Source organism: Camelus dromedarius, chromosome 21 (genome assembly GCF_036321535.1).
Source record: "Camelus dromedarius isolate mCamDro1 chromosome 21, mCamDro1.pat, whole genome shotgun sequence".
Classification (NCBI taxonomy): Eukaryota; Metazoa; Chordata; class Mammalia; order Artiodactyla; family Camelidae; genus Camelus; species Camelus dromedarius.
Genome location: NC_087456.1, coordinates 35,508,640 through 35,525,838, shown reverse-complemented (window position 1 = coordinate 35,525,838; position 17,199 = coordinate 35,508,640). Strand labels below are relative to the sequence as shown.

At 42.7% G+C, this 17,199-nt stretch overlaps 1 long non-coding RNA gene across 7 annotated transcripts in view; it reads left to right on the top strand.

The window, feature by feature from the left end:
• Positions 1 to 2,102: 2,102 nt before the first annotated feature.
• LOC105090830 (uncharacterized) overlaps positions 2,103 to 17,199 on the top strand; it is a 68,000-nt gene continuing 52,903 nt past the window's right edge. For all 7 annotated transcript variants that reach the window (XR_010377185.1, XR_010377183.1, XR_010377187.1 and 4 more), the window contains exon 1: positions 2,103 to 2,296. This is a non-coding gene — a long non-coding RNA (uncharacterized LOC105090830). The remainder of the gene's footprint in view (positions 2,297 to 17,199) is intronic.

The following is a 17,199-nucleotide window of genomic DNA, read 5'->3' as shown; positions in this document are numbered from 1 at the left end:
AGTTCAAAAAAAGAAACCGAAGATTATCTTCTAATTCCCCCCGTCCACCCGTGCCGTCTACCACAGCCACACGGTACTTGGGGAGGCAACAGCGTACGCTTTCGAGTGCGCAGGTGAGGATGCTGGCGCGCTTCCTTGAGTCACGGCCCCCAGTCCACAGACAGACCCCACGAGCGTAGGCAACGTGAATGGAAGTTTCCCTTAATTTGTGTGATTGGGGGTGTTGGGGGTCACATTCAGGAAACGCCAGGAGGGCTCTGGAGAGTGCCCTGGCTGCAGTGGAACTTCTGACACTGTTTTGGAAAGGCTCCAGATTTGTCTTATCGTGCAATTTGGTGTGTTCCGGGCTCTGAACCAGCCGTAGGACACCTCAGGGCCCAGACTGATGGGCGGGGAGAGTCTGTTTCTTCAGTAAACGTGGAAGCTTCGATTGTGGCAAGACTCATGCAAGGTCTCTCGAGGGGCCCGAAGGCGGTAAACAGGACCCCACAGCTGCTCCTCTGAGGCTGAGTTACAGTCGCAGGTGGGTCCCTGTGTGGCACGGGGTGGGTCTGAGCCAAACCCACCAGCACGACTACAGTGGACGTTCTCTGTAAATGTGAAATGGTCAAACATGTCGCACCGGAAAGGCAAAACAGTAAAGGTATTCGATGCTGCTTCTTGGAATATTGGAAATTCCAACGGTGTGTAAACTGGAGGAGAGTTGGTTTGAACCAGGTGCCACCAACTCCCGACTTTATGAAACTGGCTTCGGGCCTCATTCCCTCCGCGCCCACGCGGGGGCGACAGAACAGTCAGCTCACCAGGAGCTGTAGGAGCTGAACAAACGGTGGGAGGCACAGCAGGAAGGGACCTACGAACGGTGACCACTGCTGTTCTGGGAGGCAGCACCCCCAGCTGAGAAAGTCGACGTGAGAGCAGGCAGATGCAGGCTGACGTCAAGCCCTGCCACGGTGGTAAAGCATCTGTTTTTGCCGCAGAAAAAGGAAAGCGATGAAGCTGACACTGAGCTGTTACAACGACGACATTAAACAAGAGGGACTGGCTCTTAGTAGGTTCACAAGAAAACACAAAGCAGTACCATGGCTTCGGTGTCCCACCACTTATTTTATAAACGTCTGCGGACCCTGGGTCTGGCAGAACGGACAGAGAGGTACTGCGTGTCACAGCCCGGCTTCCCCACCGTTAACCGCCTTCGCACTGGGAATGCGGGCTGTGACGGCGCCTGAGGGAACGGACCCCCTAAGCCTCTACACATGCACCGGAGATTGTTAGGAATCGGGCGAGTCAAAGAATGCTAGAATAACTGAAAAAAATACTTCCTGGCTGCCTGTGTTACGGCCACTTTGCATTATCCAAAGAGGTAAACTAAAGAATGGTTCTGGAAAACATGTACTCCCCATCACCCCTGCTTAGCCAAAGCTTCTTAGACAGGTCGCCTTGGAATATTTCCCAGTTACTTTTTCCCTCTGGGGTCTCCAAAATGCCTTAGCCCCTCAAAAAAGTTAATTCTGTTCCTGGGTGTCACTAATGAGCTACTCCAGCTGCTCAGAACTGCCACTGAGCTGCTTGAAACATCAAAATTAAATCAGAAAATGCATCATTAAGAAACATTGATTTTGTGCTTCCAAACATGACTGAGTCCAGCAGAGGAATGAGATGATAATTTACTTTCTGTCACCTCCAGAGTTAACTGGGGGAAACACACACACACACGCACACACACACACGGTTTTCCTGACAGGCAAACAAGCACATCACAGTCAAATCTGCGGGGCAAGGGGATAAAAGGGCAAAAAAAAAAAAAAAAAATCTTGAAAAAGCCGAGCTTCCCATCTCCTCCCACCAGCCTCTGTGAAGGATGACTTCAGCCCCTCTCTTAACTAATCCTGTCACTGTAAAGCCCTACAGTCATTCTTCCACACATGAAGGACAAATAAGCCGGAGAGGAGGACCCAGACGCTTTCAGTTTCAACGGCTCGCCAATGGTGGAGGAGGCCGGATGCCTGGCTGCGGCCGGCGGCCAATGGGGCGGCCGCTGCCTCCCACATGACTGGCTGCCCCGTCTTTCACATGGGCTGCAATTTAGTTCAATTCAGAACTGCAGATAGTACAGTTCACAGGAGCAGGGACGTCTGGGCACGGACGCCGGAGCTCCGCGCGACTTTCAGGAAGCCCTGCCCTCCCCCCCCCGCCGCGTGCACAGGGGGACGCTGCACCTGCGCCGGGACGCGCTGGCCGGAGCCCCTGCTGCGGCCCCGGGGACGGGCACCGGCCCGACGACCGCCCGGACACGGTAAGTGTGCGTTTCTTTCCGTCAAGGGTGCCGATTAAAGCAGTTTTATGTCAGAAGCATCTGGCGCTGGACGACGCGGGCGTGCGGAGGGGCCCTGCTGCGGGCGTGCGGAGGGGTGGTCCGCCGGCAGGAAGCGCTCCCGCAGACAGTTGTTGCACGCCTGTCAGGGGGAGCAGGGGGAGCGGAAAATACGGGCCGGGCACGCCGGGGGCGGCCGCGGGCGGCTGCCCCCCGGGGCCCTGCTGCAGGAGGCGGCTTTGTTCGCAAGGAGCACCGGAGGCACGGGCGTGTGTACTTACTTCGCTCTTCTGCGCTCTTTCCGTCTGAGCAGACCTGGTCTGTCCCCAGGGAACATAAAAGACAAACTTTTCGGACTCCACTGCCGAGGGCGCCGTCCACCCTGCGGACGTCTGACAGTACACTGAGCGGCGAAAGGCGGCCTGACACCTGGGCAGACGCTCTCACCTCCTGAACAATGGCTTCAAGCCAGGGCTTTCTTTTTACTCATTTTTTAGCCACCACTTTCCAGGGTCTAACAATGCCAGGGACTGAACTGGTTTTCATGTTTTCGTCCGCAAGATGTGAAGGCAAGTCCCGGCAGAAGGGGAAGGCTCCTGAAAGCGGCCACTGTAAAGACAGGAGGGAGGGGCAGCCTTCCGTCTCAGCACCCAGCCTTCCATCTATAAAGATTTTTTTTTTTTGAAATTCCTAATAGGGTGGAGTGAGGATGTGGGGGTGGGGAGGAAACATGCGGCAGCTTCTTTATAGAGGAATGCTTAGAGAATAAAGTAATTTTTTTTTTCCATTTTTTTACTAGCACAAGAGGGTATAGTTAGAATCTAAGTCACATTCATGGTGAGATTTTTTTTTTTTTGATGGAGTTTCAAACAGAAGCAACATACAAGCAGGTTTTTTTTTTTTAATTATTTATAAAATAATTGGAAACAAATGGGGGAGAGATCCTGGATCATCGCTTTCTTCTTACACCAGCAATTCATGATGCCTTCCCTTCTAGAACCATCCAAATCCTTAAAAAGTTATCAGCTGAGTCTGCTAAGAAATGAAAAGGTAAATCACATCGATGTGATTTTTCACTGATGAAGATTTCGAACAGCAAAGCCTCCAGCAGCAAAAAAAAAAAAAAGGGAGTTTGTGAGAAAGCCTCGTCCTCCTGATTTTTGAAAGAAAATATCAACTCCATCAATTGTTGAAGGGACTTATTCAAAGGCTCCAGACATAACTAATTACGGGTGTGTCTGGAGCTTGTGTTCTAATTATAAAAGTCCAAGAGGTTTAGGATTCATATTTTTTTTTAAAGAGGACTTGGACACACGTTTTCACATAATCTTTTTTAAATACACCATTTTTTTCTTTGTCTGCTCTCCTGCTATCCACACCTCCCCCACCACCGCCCACTGTGTGCCCAGACACCTGAAGGCTACACATAATGATCAACAGAGCCCCAGGCTGTCTGGACCCCGGCCAGGTCCCCCCTCCACAATCAAGGAGCCTGCACGCATGTACGCCCAGCCTGTCCCCCTGCTCCGTGCAGATCCGGGATGGAAGTCTTACACACACTGCGGAAAGATTAAAGACAACAGTATCCCCTTTCTCTTACCCCAGACAGCCTCGATTTTTAACCCCTTCACCGCCTTCAAAACCAAGTCGTCTCCTCCGTGCCAGCGCCAGTCCCCGGGGGACCCTGCGTCTCCTGCACCATATTACACAGATTCATATGCCTCATTTGGTAGAGAAATCGCATCTCCACAGACTCACTGGGGTATTTTAGGATTCAGAGCGGGATAACTAAACCGAACAGGATCTGCTTGCACAGGAAAGGCATTTTTGAATGAAATGAAGCTGTATGAAAGCTGGAAAAAGTCAGAGGTCTGTGGCAAGATTCTTGCAAACCTTGCAGAAGGTTATGCCATTTCTGATCATGCTGTTTCTTAAGCCTCTCTGTCTCTGTCTCTCTCATACACACACGAACACACACACTCACTCAGGAGACACACTCAGCCAGACACATTATATCACTCTATCACAGAGAGACCCAGGTTTGCTGGTGATGTCATCACCCATAAAATTTCGCCTTTGTGGGCAGTATTTTCAATCACCTAATCGCCAGTGTCTGCTGGGTGTCTGTCCATAGGAAGTTCACATGTTTGTGGAGTGAATCGACCCCCACAGGAAAGGACTGTTTTATTTGTAACCATCTTTCTCTTGAAGACGTGTTCTGGGGCAGTGTGGCCATGTTCATTAAGATACATGCAGTCAGGCGGAGTTTCCTGGTTCTAGGAAGCTTTATTAATGTGCTGGCTGAACGTTTCAGAGGTGGCTGAATTTCAGTGATGTAAATAGGATGTAGAAATGGTGGGCATTTTGAAATCATTTGGATAAAAATGCTACAGTACTGATAATTTGTTCTGACTTGGTGACTGTTATTTGCCACTCAAATATTTGTAACCTATTAAATCATTTTTACTAGTTACGCATTGCATAAGGAAAAACAGAGACAAATGATTCAGAAGTGATGCTCATTTCATGTGCTTTGGGGTGAATGAAAGTTGGATTAAAATTTTGTGGGCTGGTACAGCGTTTGTATGTATTTCCAAGTCTATTTTGTGGGTCTTAGGCGGAACAGGCATGCACCAAACAAGTCTTCAGATTTTTAGTGACGTGGATATTTAAGTACATGGTTTTGTTTTACTTAGCTGAAACAGAACCAAGTTCAGTAATTTTGACAAAACACATTGCCACATCGGAGGCATAAACATAGAACAACTGTGTATACACGGCATCCCTTAATTACCGAGTTTCGCTGTATAGTTTAAATTAATTTCCATTAATGCAGAAAGATGGGATATACGTACCAGTTCTTATCTGTCTAGTGTTTGACACATTATTTTCTTAATTTTGGAATTTGCTCTTAATACTTCTTTCTTGTGTATTTTAAAAAGGATTAATTTTGAAAGGATTTGCGAATCATGTGTATATGAGCAACACAATTTACACGCCAACACACAAATCACTGAGATTAATTTTGCTGGTGTATTGTGTGGTGGTTTTAAAACAAGTGAAAAAGAGCTTTTTTTTTTGGCTTTCATGTTACTACTACTACTGAGAAAAATATACAGCTTAAAGAATGAAAACATTTTGTACTTAGAAAAAGCAAGCTGCACAAGTTAGGTGACATTCTATGGGGTAAGACTCCAGGCGCACTGATAAATGACTTTTCTGAGAAATTCTTAGGCCTGACGCTGTAATTTTACATAAACAGTTCTTCCCAAATATAGCAGAGGTCTTGCCTGAGGATGAATTATATAATTGTTTTATCAGAGATTAAAAAAATGAGCAAATAGTTGGACTTAAATTTCACCTACTTTCTAAAAACAAAACATGACCTTGCCCACTGGGGATACAGGTTACTAAAAAGGCATCTTTCAAAGAAAAGATAATGGACTTGATTGAAATAGTTGAACTACGTAACGCCAGCTCAAGAACAAATGCTTTTTCAGAGCGTAACAGAGAGAGGACAATTTGCTACAGTGCAGTTTATTCTTCTTACACAGCAGTAATGATTTATTTGAAATGGCAGAACAAACATAGTAAATACACAAAAGCAACCAATGGTACCTTATGTCAGGGAATCTTATCAAGATTCTTGTGTTTCCTGTGTTAGAAGAGACTGAATTCAGCTGTTTATCTGAAGACTTTAGTTAAAACCAGTCTCTTGCTTAGCATGTGTTGGCAGTGTAATCCTGTGTTTTTGTACATGCATGTAGCACATTTAGTATACATAAGTCATGTATTTGAACACAGGATTGTGACCAAAAATTGCTGTCAGTATTGTATTAGAACCAGAGTTTTAAAAACGCTCTCGAGCTAGAACACTAACACTTTAATATAATGACATTTGGGCTGGGATGCCAGCTGCCCATGTCCACGCTAGCAGAGGGGTCTGCTCAGATCGTGGCTAAATTAATGTACTGTTGATGTAATTGTTGCAAATAGCCTCCTATCAAAAACATTTTAATTACATCATAACATATGACTCTAATTTGGCAAACAGCACAAAATATTTTTTTTGAATCTTCTCTGTTTCTTACCATTACGAAGATGATTTCTAAAAGTAGACTCACATTCATAATTTCTCTTGATGGGAAGAGAGTTTTTTTTTTTTCCCCAAACTTAGCCTTTAGGCATAGGGTTTGGAACTATTTTGAGCAGATGCCCGGGCACTGCACGGAGAATGCCCTGGCACCTCGAGTCCCGAGGATGGAAGAAGGGAAACTGGTTTGGTTGCTTCGTGCCTCACATTTTATCCTTCCAAACCCACATGCAGACTGCACTCAAGATCCACTGGAGTGGAAAACGATCATTTTCACAATTTTCAAAAGGTCCACGGTCCTGGTGATGCCCCGTGAGGGAGACGTGTTGGAAGGGTGACCGAATGTCCCGCTGCCTAACACTCAGGGACGCCCAGGGAGCCGCTGGGGTCAGATGGATGCATGAATCACAGATAGGAAATGAACTGTGTGTCGCATGTTTGGAGGCTGAAAAAGAAACATTGGGGATATTTTCCCAGAAACAGATTTGGGGTGGATTTCTGGCACATCTTTTTAAACATCGAGCTTGCAGTTCAGCTGAAATAACTTTTTATCCGTATAGCTAAGACCAGATGGCCCTGATCTCCTTTCTTATTTAGATGAGACTTTTCCTTTCAATAACATCTTTCTTCCTGACCTGCTTAAAAATTCCAGCAAATGAAATCAGCACAGGATTTTCAATTCTAATTGACCACGTGCAGAGGAAGGGCCGGTGGGGAAGTCAGTGGAGGCATTGTGAGCCTCACGGCCTCGGTTTTGTCTCTGTGTTTTCCCCTTACTCGCCAGTCTAAACGAATCGCAAATATACAATTTTTACTAACATTAATATAGCTGCAAGATCAATCCTCAGAGCACATTCCTCAAGTTGGCTACTCCTGCCATTTTATCACAAGTCATTTTATTTTAAAAAGTTATCATGCACTTCCAGAGTCACTCAGCTAGCTGGTAAGCCATTTATTGGTTAAAAAAATAATGCACTGAAATACTGGCATAATGGTTGAATTAAGATGAAAGAATGATGGTGCTAAATGTGTTTTCCTTGCCACGTGAATAAATCGTAACTATGGGAATAGATACATACAAACATATATATATATATATATATACTTTTAAATTTACCATGAGAACACCAACTACCTAAAATTCTTGCTTCATTATGCATAGAGCGATTATCTTAAGAAAACTATTTTTCTGGACATTTCACTGGACTTGGATTAGGAAAAGGCACCAAACACTGAAGATGCTCTGCATAGTTGGTGTGTCTCAGCTGATCACACATGCTATAAAAGTGGGCATTTAAGTTCTCAGTTTTTTTTTCTTTTCGACAAGTTCTTAACTCAAATAATTTTCTTCCTAGTTTATGACAGCAAAGAGTCAAAGATGTCCTCTTTGTTAAAAATTTAATTTTAGGATGGTAAAAATGTTAGAGGGAAACAGGTTTCATTCTGATACCAATGCTGATTGTTTTGACTAATAACGATGGAAAGAAACAGGTACCAAAGGGGGACGCGTTTTGGAAGATACAGACTAGAGAGAAGAGAAGCTCTGATTAGCTGTCGGTGTGATTGAACCCTCTGGCCTCACAGCAGCCCTGCCCCTGTTTGGAACCCTTTGCTCGCTTCTCCTTTAGGTAAAACCTTTTATCTCCAGCCAGTCTACTAGCTGTCAGCAGTAGGGTGCCCTGTCAAAAGCCACACTAGTGGAATTGTTCGAAAAATGCATCTTGTGACTGATAAGATCACTTGGAATTTCTTTGCATCCAAATTGTACAAAACCTGAAATGTGATTGTCATGGGATTCACCACCATGAAGGCATGTTCTAAAGCATCAACATATGAAGCCAATTTGTTATGAATCTTGTCATTAAATTTTCAAGATTGTCAAATGTATGTATGTATGTATATGTACTGCATATATGTATATATACACATATATACGAGTCAATTTGTGTTATCAGAACATTAGCACTCTCATGCCATTATGCACAGGTGTTGATTAATATGTCTCTTTCATATTTGGTGATTTTCCCAGTGATTGGTAAATTATAAAAATCCATTAAAAAATAGATATGAAGGATTTAGCCAATTCTCTTTCCACTACCCTAAGTGAATAAAATGTAGTTAGAAACTGAAGTCAAAATATAAACAGAAAATCTAAGTATAATACAAGAGTCCCAGGTATTGAATGACACAAATTTTTAGCTTAGTTTTGCTTTTAAAAATAACGGATTTTCATTAGCAATGAAACTAGTCCTTGATGTGGGAGGTGATGGATAATGGAATCTTGGGGAAATTATTTTAAATGATATTGGTGTTGTGATGTGCAATGGGTGAAGCTAAGATATTCAAAACAGGTAGGTGTAATAAATAAGAAACAGAAGCCTTAGCTCTCCCCGTTTTGTCTTCTTCCATGTTATTCTGAAAAACAGTCAGGTCTGGCTCTGCAGACTCAGAGAGAGTCACACGTCCTGAACACGTCGGGGCATTTTTACCTCCGCGGGGCCCTGCTTGAGGTTTGCTCCTCTGCCCGTCTGCCTGTGCATCCTGGATGCAGCAGGTGAACAGCATGGGAGAAAGCGTGTCTGTGCGAAGCTGTGTGACATGCCTGCCTCTCACTCTGTCCCCTTCCTGCTCGTAAGACTGTGGGGGGGCCTCAGAGACAGAGACCCTTGAGAAACTCAGGCCTCCCTGGGGTCTCCCGGGAACCTTCTGCGTCTATTTTTATGCTCCTTCTAAAGCCCCCTTCCCCAGACTCAAGCACACATCCAAACCCTCGAGACGCCCTTCTGCTTAGGGAGGACTTGGCCTCACCCTCAATTTGGCAGCTTCGGTTCATCTCAGAGCTGTAGATTTTTAAAACTGTGTATTTTTAAACTGAAGGAAGTAGGGCTAGCCAGGCACACAGGACATTAGAAGGGTCTGCGTGGGGGCGGAGGCTACTCTCGAGCATCCCCCAGCACTGCAGGCTCGCGGACCGAGTCAGTGACTGGATGGCTCCCGCCCGCAGCACGTGGCCTGTGCCCTGGTCGGGCTGCAAGGGTCCCCTCGGCCCGGGCATCTCTATCCTCCCCGCCACGCTTGCGGGGCTTTGTTTCCTACAGGGAAGTGACTGTTTTCACTGTAAGGGCCTCACTTCTCTTTCAGGGAAGGTTGAACTAGAGAAACAAAACCCAAGTATGAGAAGAGATGACGTTTGTCAGAATGTGAGCCTATGAGGTGTACCAGATAATCCCCAAAGAGGAGATGTCAGAATAGGTGATTAGAGACATTTTCATCGCCCAGACGGAGTATCTGGAAGCCTGGACGTAAATGTAACCTCTCTGTGGTGGGAAACCAGAACCAGACAAAAATTCCACCCAAGGTTTTCAGGAGCTAAGCTTATTGCTTCGGAAACATTCCCTAAATTGATTTGCCTTGTTACCAATAGTCACTTATCAAGACATGATTCGCCCATATTGGGAGAATGAAGCTCTGGCCGCTGCCCTGGTTGTTATAAGCCACTTGACAAAGCATCTCTGGCCCTGAAAGGACTTAAAGATTTAAGCTGACAACAGGGACGATGGAGAGATTCATTCTTCGGTGAGTCTAAGGACAGAAGAGGGTTAATTTTTCAAATTGCTCTGAAAAGGAGGGAAAAGATGCAAAAGAAGACAATAAAAACCTAGGAATAAACGGCTAGTGACCTGGTTGTGTTTATGGACTGTGTATCTTGAAAAGAGGAAAAAGTCCGAGCCGTGAAGTGACACTTCAGGGGTCGTCTGGACCTTTCCCGGAGGCTGGAGTCTGTGGCGTCACAGCCTGTTCCGGCTTGGTCTTGACCTCTGCTCTTGACCTCTGCCCTGCTCACGTCTCCTGGTCCAGATGCAGCGCTATGGCAAGTGCTTGCCCGTAGTGGACACCAAGTGCAAACTGCAAGTTGTGAATGAATGCAGTATGTTGAGAACATAAATCATCCAGTGGCTAGCATGCTCACGGTGCAGAAAAGCGAAGAAGGTCTGTAAACTTACATCCACTTCCTTCTGTGATCAGCAGACAGTGACTGCAGCTTTTCATCGAGGTGCAACTAAAGCTCCAGTGCAATTTACATTTAAGCCTGCTTGGTACGTGGGCTGTTCTGATGAAGTTTTGCAAGAATATTTGAAATTATGATTCCTGTCTAAACCAATTCTCTTTGAAGTAAACACAGAAAAAAGCGTATATAATGATTTCTTTTAAATTTTCACGTGGGCACCCAGCAACGCACGAAGCTGCTAGGTTTAGGTTTTGTTTTTGTCTCTTTAAAAAGAATCGATTTTACTTTTAAAAATTGCATTAACCAAGAGAAGAAAACAGAATTCCCGAGAATTTTATCCTGAAATATAGTAAGACTTTTTTATTCTAACAATTCTATGAAGTGTGTTTCTGTATTTACATAGCGTTGGATAAATATAGGAGAAAAACAACGTGTGCATATTCATTCATTGAAATTTTGAATAAAGTCGCCATGTTTAGGCCTCTGAAATGTAGGTTACCTTGCATAAAGCATCTAAGAATTAACTATCCAAACATAAAAGGAGAAAATAAAGCTATTCAGGTATCAGAAAACATTTAGAAGATTTGGGATTTTATTTGATCTTTCTGCTGAATGTTTTGTTTAGCAGCTAATTCTCTAAATTACATAAATTTACTTATTTTAAACATAAATTTTGAAGTCTGAAGAGAATGAAATCTCTAACATATGAAGAAAACAAAAGTTTCAAATTTTCACTAGAAGTCATATATAAACATGTCTGTTTTAGCTAGAATTTAAAAAGTAGAAAAATGTCATGTTTAGAAGTATTTCAGACTACATAGAAAAGCAAAATCAATCTAATATACATCCTCATCTTTCTACCACCAAGATTTATCATTTTTCTCTATTTATTCCAAGCCATTAAAAAAATAAATATATACAGTTGAAGACTCCAATTCTTTCCCCATTTCCTGATGACCCTCTGGCTGTGGAAATCATCATTATCTTTTACTTACTAGGTCATTTTTCACATCTCCATTTTTATACTTTCATCACCTACTTAGGTATGAAAAACAAAACCAGAAAATGTACAAGGTGTCAATAATGAAGCTCCTAAATTCACTGTTTCTAAATTTACATTCAAATTATTGGAAATTTTTCCAACAAACATCTTCATTGGAAACAGTATTTACTTTTTTTTTCTTTTTTGGTTTAAAAACCATAATGCTGATTCAACCTAAAAATTGAGTGAAGACATTTCATCGCCTTGCCTCAGCAAACTTGCTTGATTGCAGAAATTGGGGAGAAAATATGCCTCCTACATCCTTTTAATTCAAATTTTTAGAATTGAGTCATTTAAATGTTAACCGTTTCATGTTACATAAGGGATTGGCGACAGGGTTAAAGCTTAATACTTCAATATTATCTCCATTGCTCTCATTTTATTATTTTCATAAAGGAACATGTGTTACAGGTAGCTTCGTGCAGGGTTAATTTTCATATTTTATACTCTCGTAGCATCTTCTAAGGGTGTTTGCTTTAGGTTATTCTAAGGAGCCACCAGAGTTACCTCTGCTTTGATCCGCTGAGGAAGTGTGAGCAATGTCATAGTTAAAGAAGCGAGCACTGACGTTGGGGTGTTTTTTGCCTTTTCTTCTGGAGGCAGATTTCCCTTTAAAAAGAAACAAAAGCATTTCTGAAAAAGTGTACTGAAACTGAGATCCTTGTTTGAACAGTCTTCCTGTGGATTTGCATGACCTGTGCGGTGGCGCATCGCCTTAGCACCCGCGTCACGCTCAGAAGTGTCTCTGAGGGCGGCAGGGCAGCCACCTCCGCCGGCACCTTTAGGGTCCCGTGTTGTCCTAACGTCACCTGCAGAGACAGAACTTCAGAGGTGCACCTAGGTGAGCCTACATGCATTCTCCTCCGTCATTTCCTTACTAATTCTTTAGGCAACGAAATATCAAGAGATACCTACAGTCAATTTAAGACTCAGGTCAAGGTCTGAATGCCTAAAGGGAAAAGATGCTGCGAAACACCTGCGTTAGGTACTGAAGACCGCTCCCCACCAAACAGTGCTCAGCTTGCATCTATGAACCACGTGTTCCTTCCAGATTGGACAGCTGGTAACCGCTGGTAATGTTTACTCCAGGCAGTATTGAGGTTAACGTAGTCTAAAGACAAGGGCAGACAAGTATGCAAGACTCCATCTTTTTTTCTTCTTTCTTTTTTTAGGTTCAAACCAGAGTAGATTGTGATAATACGTCATCACCATGAATAAACATCATTCCAGGTCATTTAGGTGCTTAAGAAAACAACACAGTGGTTCTGACGGCACCATTTCTTAAAAGAATATATTGCTGTACCGTGCATTTAAAATGTATTTCTTCTGCAAGTTAGTATGCCAAATCCTTGATTCAAAGACACCACACATTTTTACTAGAAAACGAATTCAAGAGTGTGGAAAGCTGATCGTTCAAGGCTCCTCTCTTACAATAAGGCAGAAAGAGCTGCCAACCTGTTGGCTAAGCATTTATTCAGCTCTTTCTTTCTCTTTTGCTCAGCCCCCTGTCAGCCTCACTGGCCTTTAAGCTACCAGTGTTCTTCTCCCCCAGATCACTTCACAGTCAGTGCTGCGCACTGGGGTCATTTTTGCTCTTCTTTCTCCCAAACTCTGGTCAGTTCATTAACTACCTTTCAGTATTCTTACGTGTTGCTCATTATAGCCACACAGCAAATAAGAGCACTGGGTGAGGAGTAGGAAGGTGTGTTACTGAATATCTGATTGGCTCTTTCTGGACCTCGATTTCCCTGTCAGTAGTCTGGGGAATTAGGGCCAGTGGATCTCCAAGGTCCTGGGACATACATCTGCATGATTCACTGAGATCGAGAGTCTGAAACTGATGAAAGCTGAGCTCTCGGAATGATCTCAGTGGGTTATACATGTGCCAAGCGGTCCATCCTTTGGAAAATGTAGTCACGCTTACTCAAGACTATTCCTTTTAAGTATTTAATTTTCACTTTTTAAATCCCTCTGTGGTCACACTTTGATGCCTGTATGTGCCTTCTGAAGGGCATTCGCCATCTGAGTCTGCTGGCCTCCTGCATGGAGTGCCATATGTAAAACTGCACAGCTTAGGGCGCTCTGGGATGATTCTGACCTTGCATTTTACTGACAAGCCAAGAAAGGTCAGGGAACAACATGATCACTTTGTAAAGATCCTTTTTGAATGGCATATTTTTTGCAAGCTCTGCAAAAATCTGGAACCACTGGGTTGCACAACAGAAGAAGGGATTTGCTGCGGGATAGATCTTAGCTGTTAGTACTGCAATCATAGGCTGTGACTCCCGGGGTTTTCCAAATGCTGATTGAGTCGTTAACACTAAGAGTTACAAAACAGACACCCTCAAGGCACCCCCCCAGTTACTGCATCTCATGTTAGCACTGCCACTGTTTTAATGATAGAGGAGTTTTGACCATTGAGAGACTGTTGAGGAACTTTGCCATCATTTTCATCCTGAATTTTAGCAAACAGACTCAGGTTCCTTGTTTATGAACAATTTAGGTAAGTTATAAAGTCTCATGCTAATTCTGGCTATGCTCTAGGTTTAAACTAATTTATAACCGTGGTGTATGTATATGAACTTCCACAGGGATGAACGTAAAGAATTGATTGTCATACTAAGTGAAGTAAGTCAAACACTGAAAGACAAACATCACAGGATATCACTTATCTGTGGAATCTAAAAAAAGATACAAATTTTATTTACAAACCAGAAATAGACTCACAGACATCGAAAATAAACTGCGGTTACCAAAGGGGACGGAGGGAGAGGAATAAGTTAGGAGTTTGGGATCTGCAGGTCTAACTACCATAAACAAAACAGATAAACAACAAGGACCTGCTGTACAGCACAGGAACTATATTCAATATCTTGTAATAACCTGTAATGTAAAAGAATCTGAAAAATAAGATATATAAGTATGTGTATGTATGATTGAATTGCTTTACTGTACACCTGAAACACACTTTGTAAATCAACTATACTTCAATTTAAAAAAAAAGAAATTGGACTTAAAGTTTCAAATGTCAGAATCAGGGATATTAACAATAATCGAAGAATCAAGAATGTACCATGAGAATAAAAAAGAGTGTAGTGTGAGTCGTGAGAGTCCGTGGAGGAAACTGTCACACCAGGCGAGCTAAATAATAAACGTAAAATGAATTTAAAAGCTCACTTGAAATGTAAAGAGTTATAGCTACACTGAGGGTTCTCTTCTACTGAAGTCTATACAAAAGAGTTACCTTATTCTTTTAGGAAATTGTAAGCAACAGCGACTCAGATCAGCTCACAAAGCAAATAGAAACTGAGTTTTTAAACGTATTTGTCCACCACAATTATCTCTGCCCCTAGAATAGTGTATAAACACAGACTAGATCCAAATAAAATCGCTTTTGCAGATATCCACGACGTGCAAAAATCAAGCGTCCATAGTCATCAAACTAGCCATGATATGAAATCGCAGAAATGTCTGATTTTCTTCCTCCTTCTTCTTAAAAAAAAAAATCAGCTTATTCAAGTAGTCCTATAAGCCTAAATTTTAGAAAGGAAGAAATGAAGGAGAAAAATAAAAGATGTAACAGCAGATCATACTAAATCTAGAAAGTAGTTTTTGAACCGCAAATGTGAAATTAGGTATTTAATGAAAATCACGTAAAATTCTAGAAATATTTATTAGGTTTGGATGTTGTTTGTCGTTATGCGAAGCTGTGATAGGATATACCATACGCACACATTCGTACACAACAAGTTACTAATGATCACATTTGGGCTTGGTAGGGAAAACTTTAATTTCGTTAACTGCTGTCAACATTAAGTTGCATTTATGCATCTGAATTTCCGTTGTAACTTTTTTGAAATAGGATGTTAAACCGAAGGTAGAACTGACCTAAGGAATATGAGCACCTCGACAGTGTGCCTAGAATAAACGTAGGAACAATTTTATAATCAAAATATGGATCCCTTTTCTTTTAATTTAAGGTATTTATTTATTAGAGTCAAATGTCAGAGTTCAAGAGTTTGATTATGTAGTTTGTGAAATAGTGTATTTTAAACTAGAAAAGGCCTTAGAAATAACCTGCGGACAAAGATCCTGAGGCCTGAAAAGAGAAGAAAGGACTCCGAATGCATGGAGCGAATTATCCGGACTGATAGAAAAGAATTCTCTCGATTTCTCAGGTGTCTCTTTAAAAATGACTGGATAAAGGAAAACACACAGAGATGAAAGCACAGCAGCTCCATTTGGTCAATAATATTCGTTTTGATAAAAGTCCTCCTGGAGATAAAGCTGAGTGCATTTGTTTCAGTGAGAAACATCAGACTTCTAACAGAAGCACTTATCTCTCTGTTGTTCGATTTTCTCATCCGTACACAGCCCAGGGCACACCCTGCACATCTCCCAGTACCCGGGGTGTTTATTAAGTGCTTACTACCAGCGTATCATAGTGCCTGCGCCCTGCGACTAATTCCCGTCAGCATTTCTATGCTGCACGCCCTGTTACTGTCCGCGTTTTGGAAATGAGAACACAGGCTGACTACGTCCAAGATGACGCAGTGCCTGCGGGGCAGGGCCAGCCCTGAACCCACAGGTCAGGCTCTGTGCTTTTCTTCCTGGCCCTTTTTCCCTTATCGTCCTAAAATATGACATAATAGGCATTGGGGAAAACACCCACGTAACAGAGCATTTCACAAATGCAAGAAGGCATTAGTTCTAGAAGGAATGCTGGCCTGGTCTCACGTCATCCTGGGCGTCAGTTCTCGAAGGTGCAGGTCAGATCTCTCCAGTGAGTTCTGTTACAAGGACAGTGGCGATAAGACCATGGAAAAGCCCGTTTATTTCACTGATTTATTTAAAATTCCTGAACTGAACTCTCTGGAACATCACTGTAACAGAGTCTGATCAATATGGGGAAGACAACCTTCGTTGCCACCACCAATTCTATTTGTTTTGTGAAATGTTTGTTCGCAGCCATATTTCCCTATGGTTCCCCAGTTTCCTGTTTTTTATCTCCTTTACCTAATCAATATAGTATATCCTGCTATTCCATCTTAATAGAAGTAATGCCTCAAAAAATGTATGCGAGTAATGTTTGCAAATTGAAAGATTAATCTCATAGCATTTTAGTAATACACCGAGCTTGGCTGTAGCAGTTTACAGTAGCACAGAAGTCCAGCCTATGATGACCTCCATCCAAATGGATGTAGACACCAACGGTCTTTACAAAAGGATGAAAAACATCCAAGGACAATGCTATCAAATTGTTATGATGCGCCCATTGCATAATCGACCTAAAATGTTTACTGAGTGTTAGTTCCGGGGAAGACACTGGACATCAACCTAGTTCATGTTCTCATGGTTTAAGAATGAAAATCTGTGCAAAGTCTCAGTTTTGGATCAGAGTTAATGGGCTCTGTCAAGGATTTAAAGTGTGTACTTAGACATCCTACGATCTCACACCTCTCAAATGTTTTCCTGACATTTCTGACATTTCTGTAAACAGCCAAACCCTGGCGTGGTGGGAGGCTCGGCTGGCCTCATGAGACCTTCTCTCTCGTGATTCTTTAATCATTAATCAACTGGATGTTTCTAGATGTGAAACTCTGACTCAGATCATCTTCTCTCTTGGAGAAGAAATGTAAGTCATTGCCTGAAAATTCTGTTAGTTCTCAGCTCGCTAAAAAAAAAAAATTTCTTGATTTCATGTTGGATGGTGAAACTCACTACAGAAATCCATTCATTCC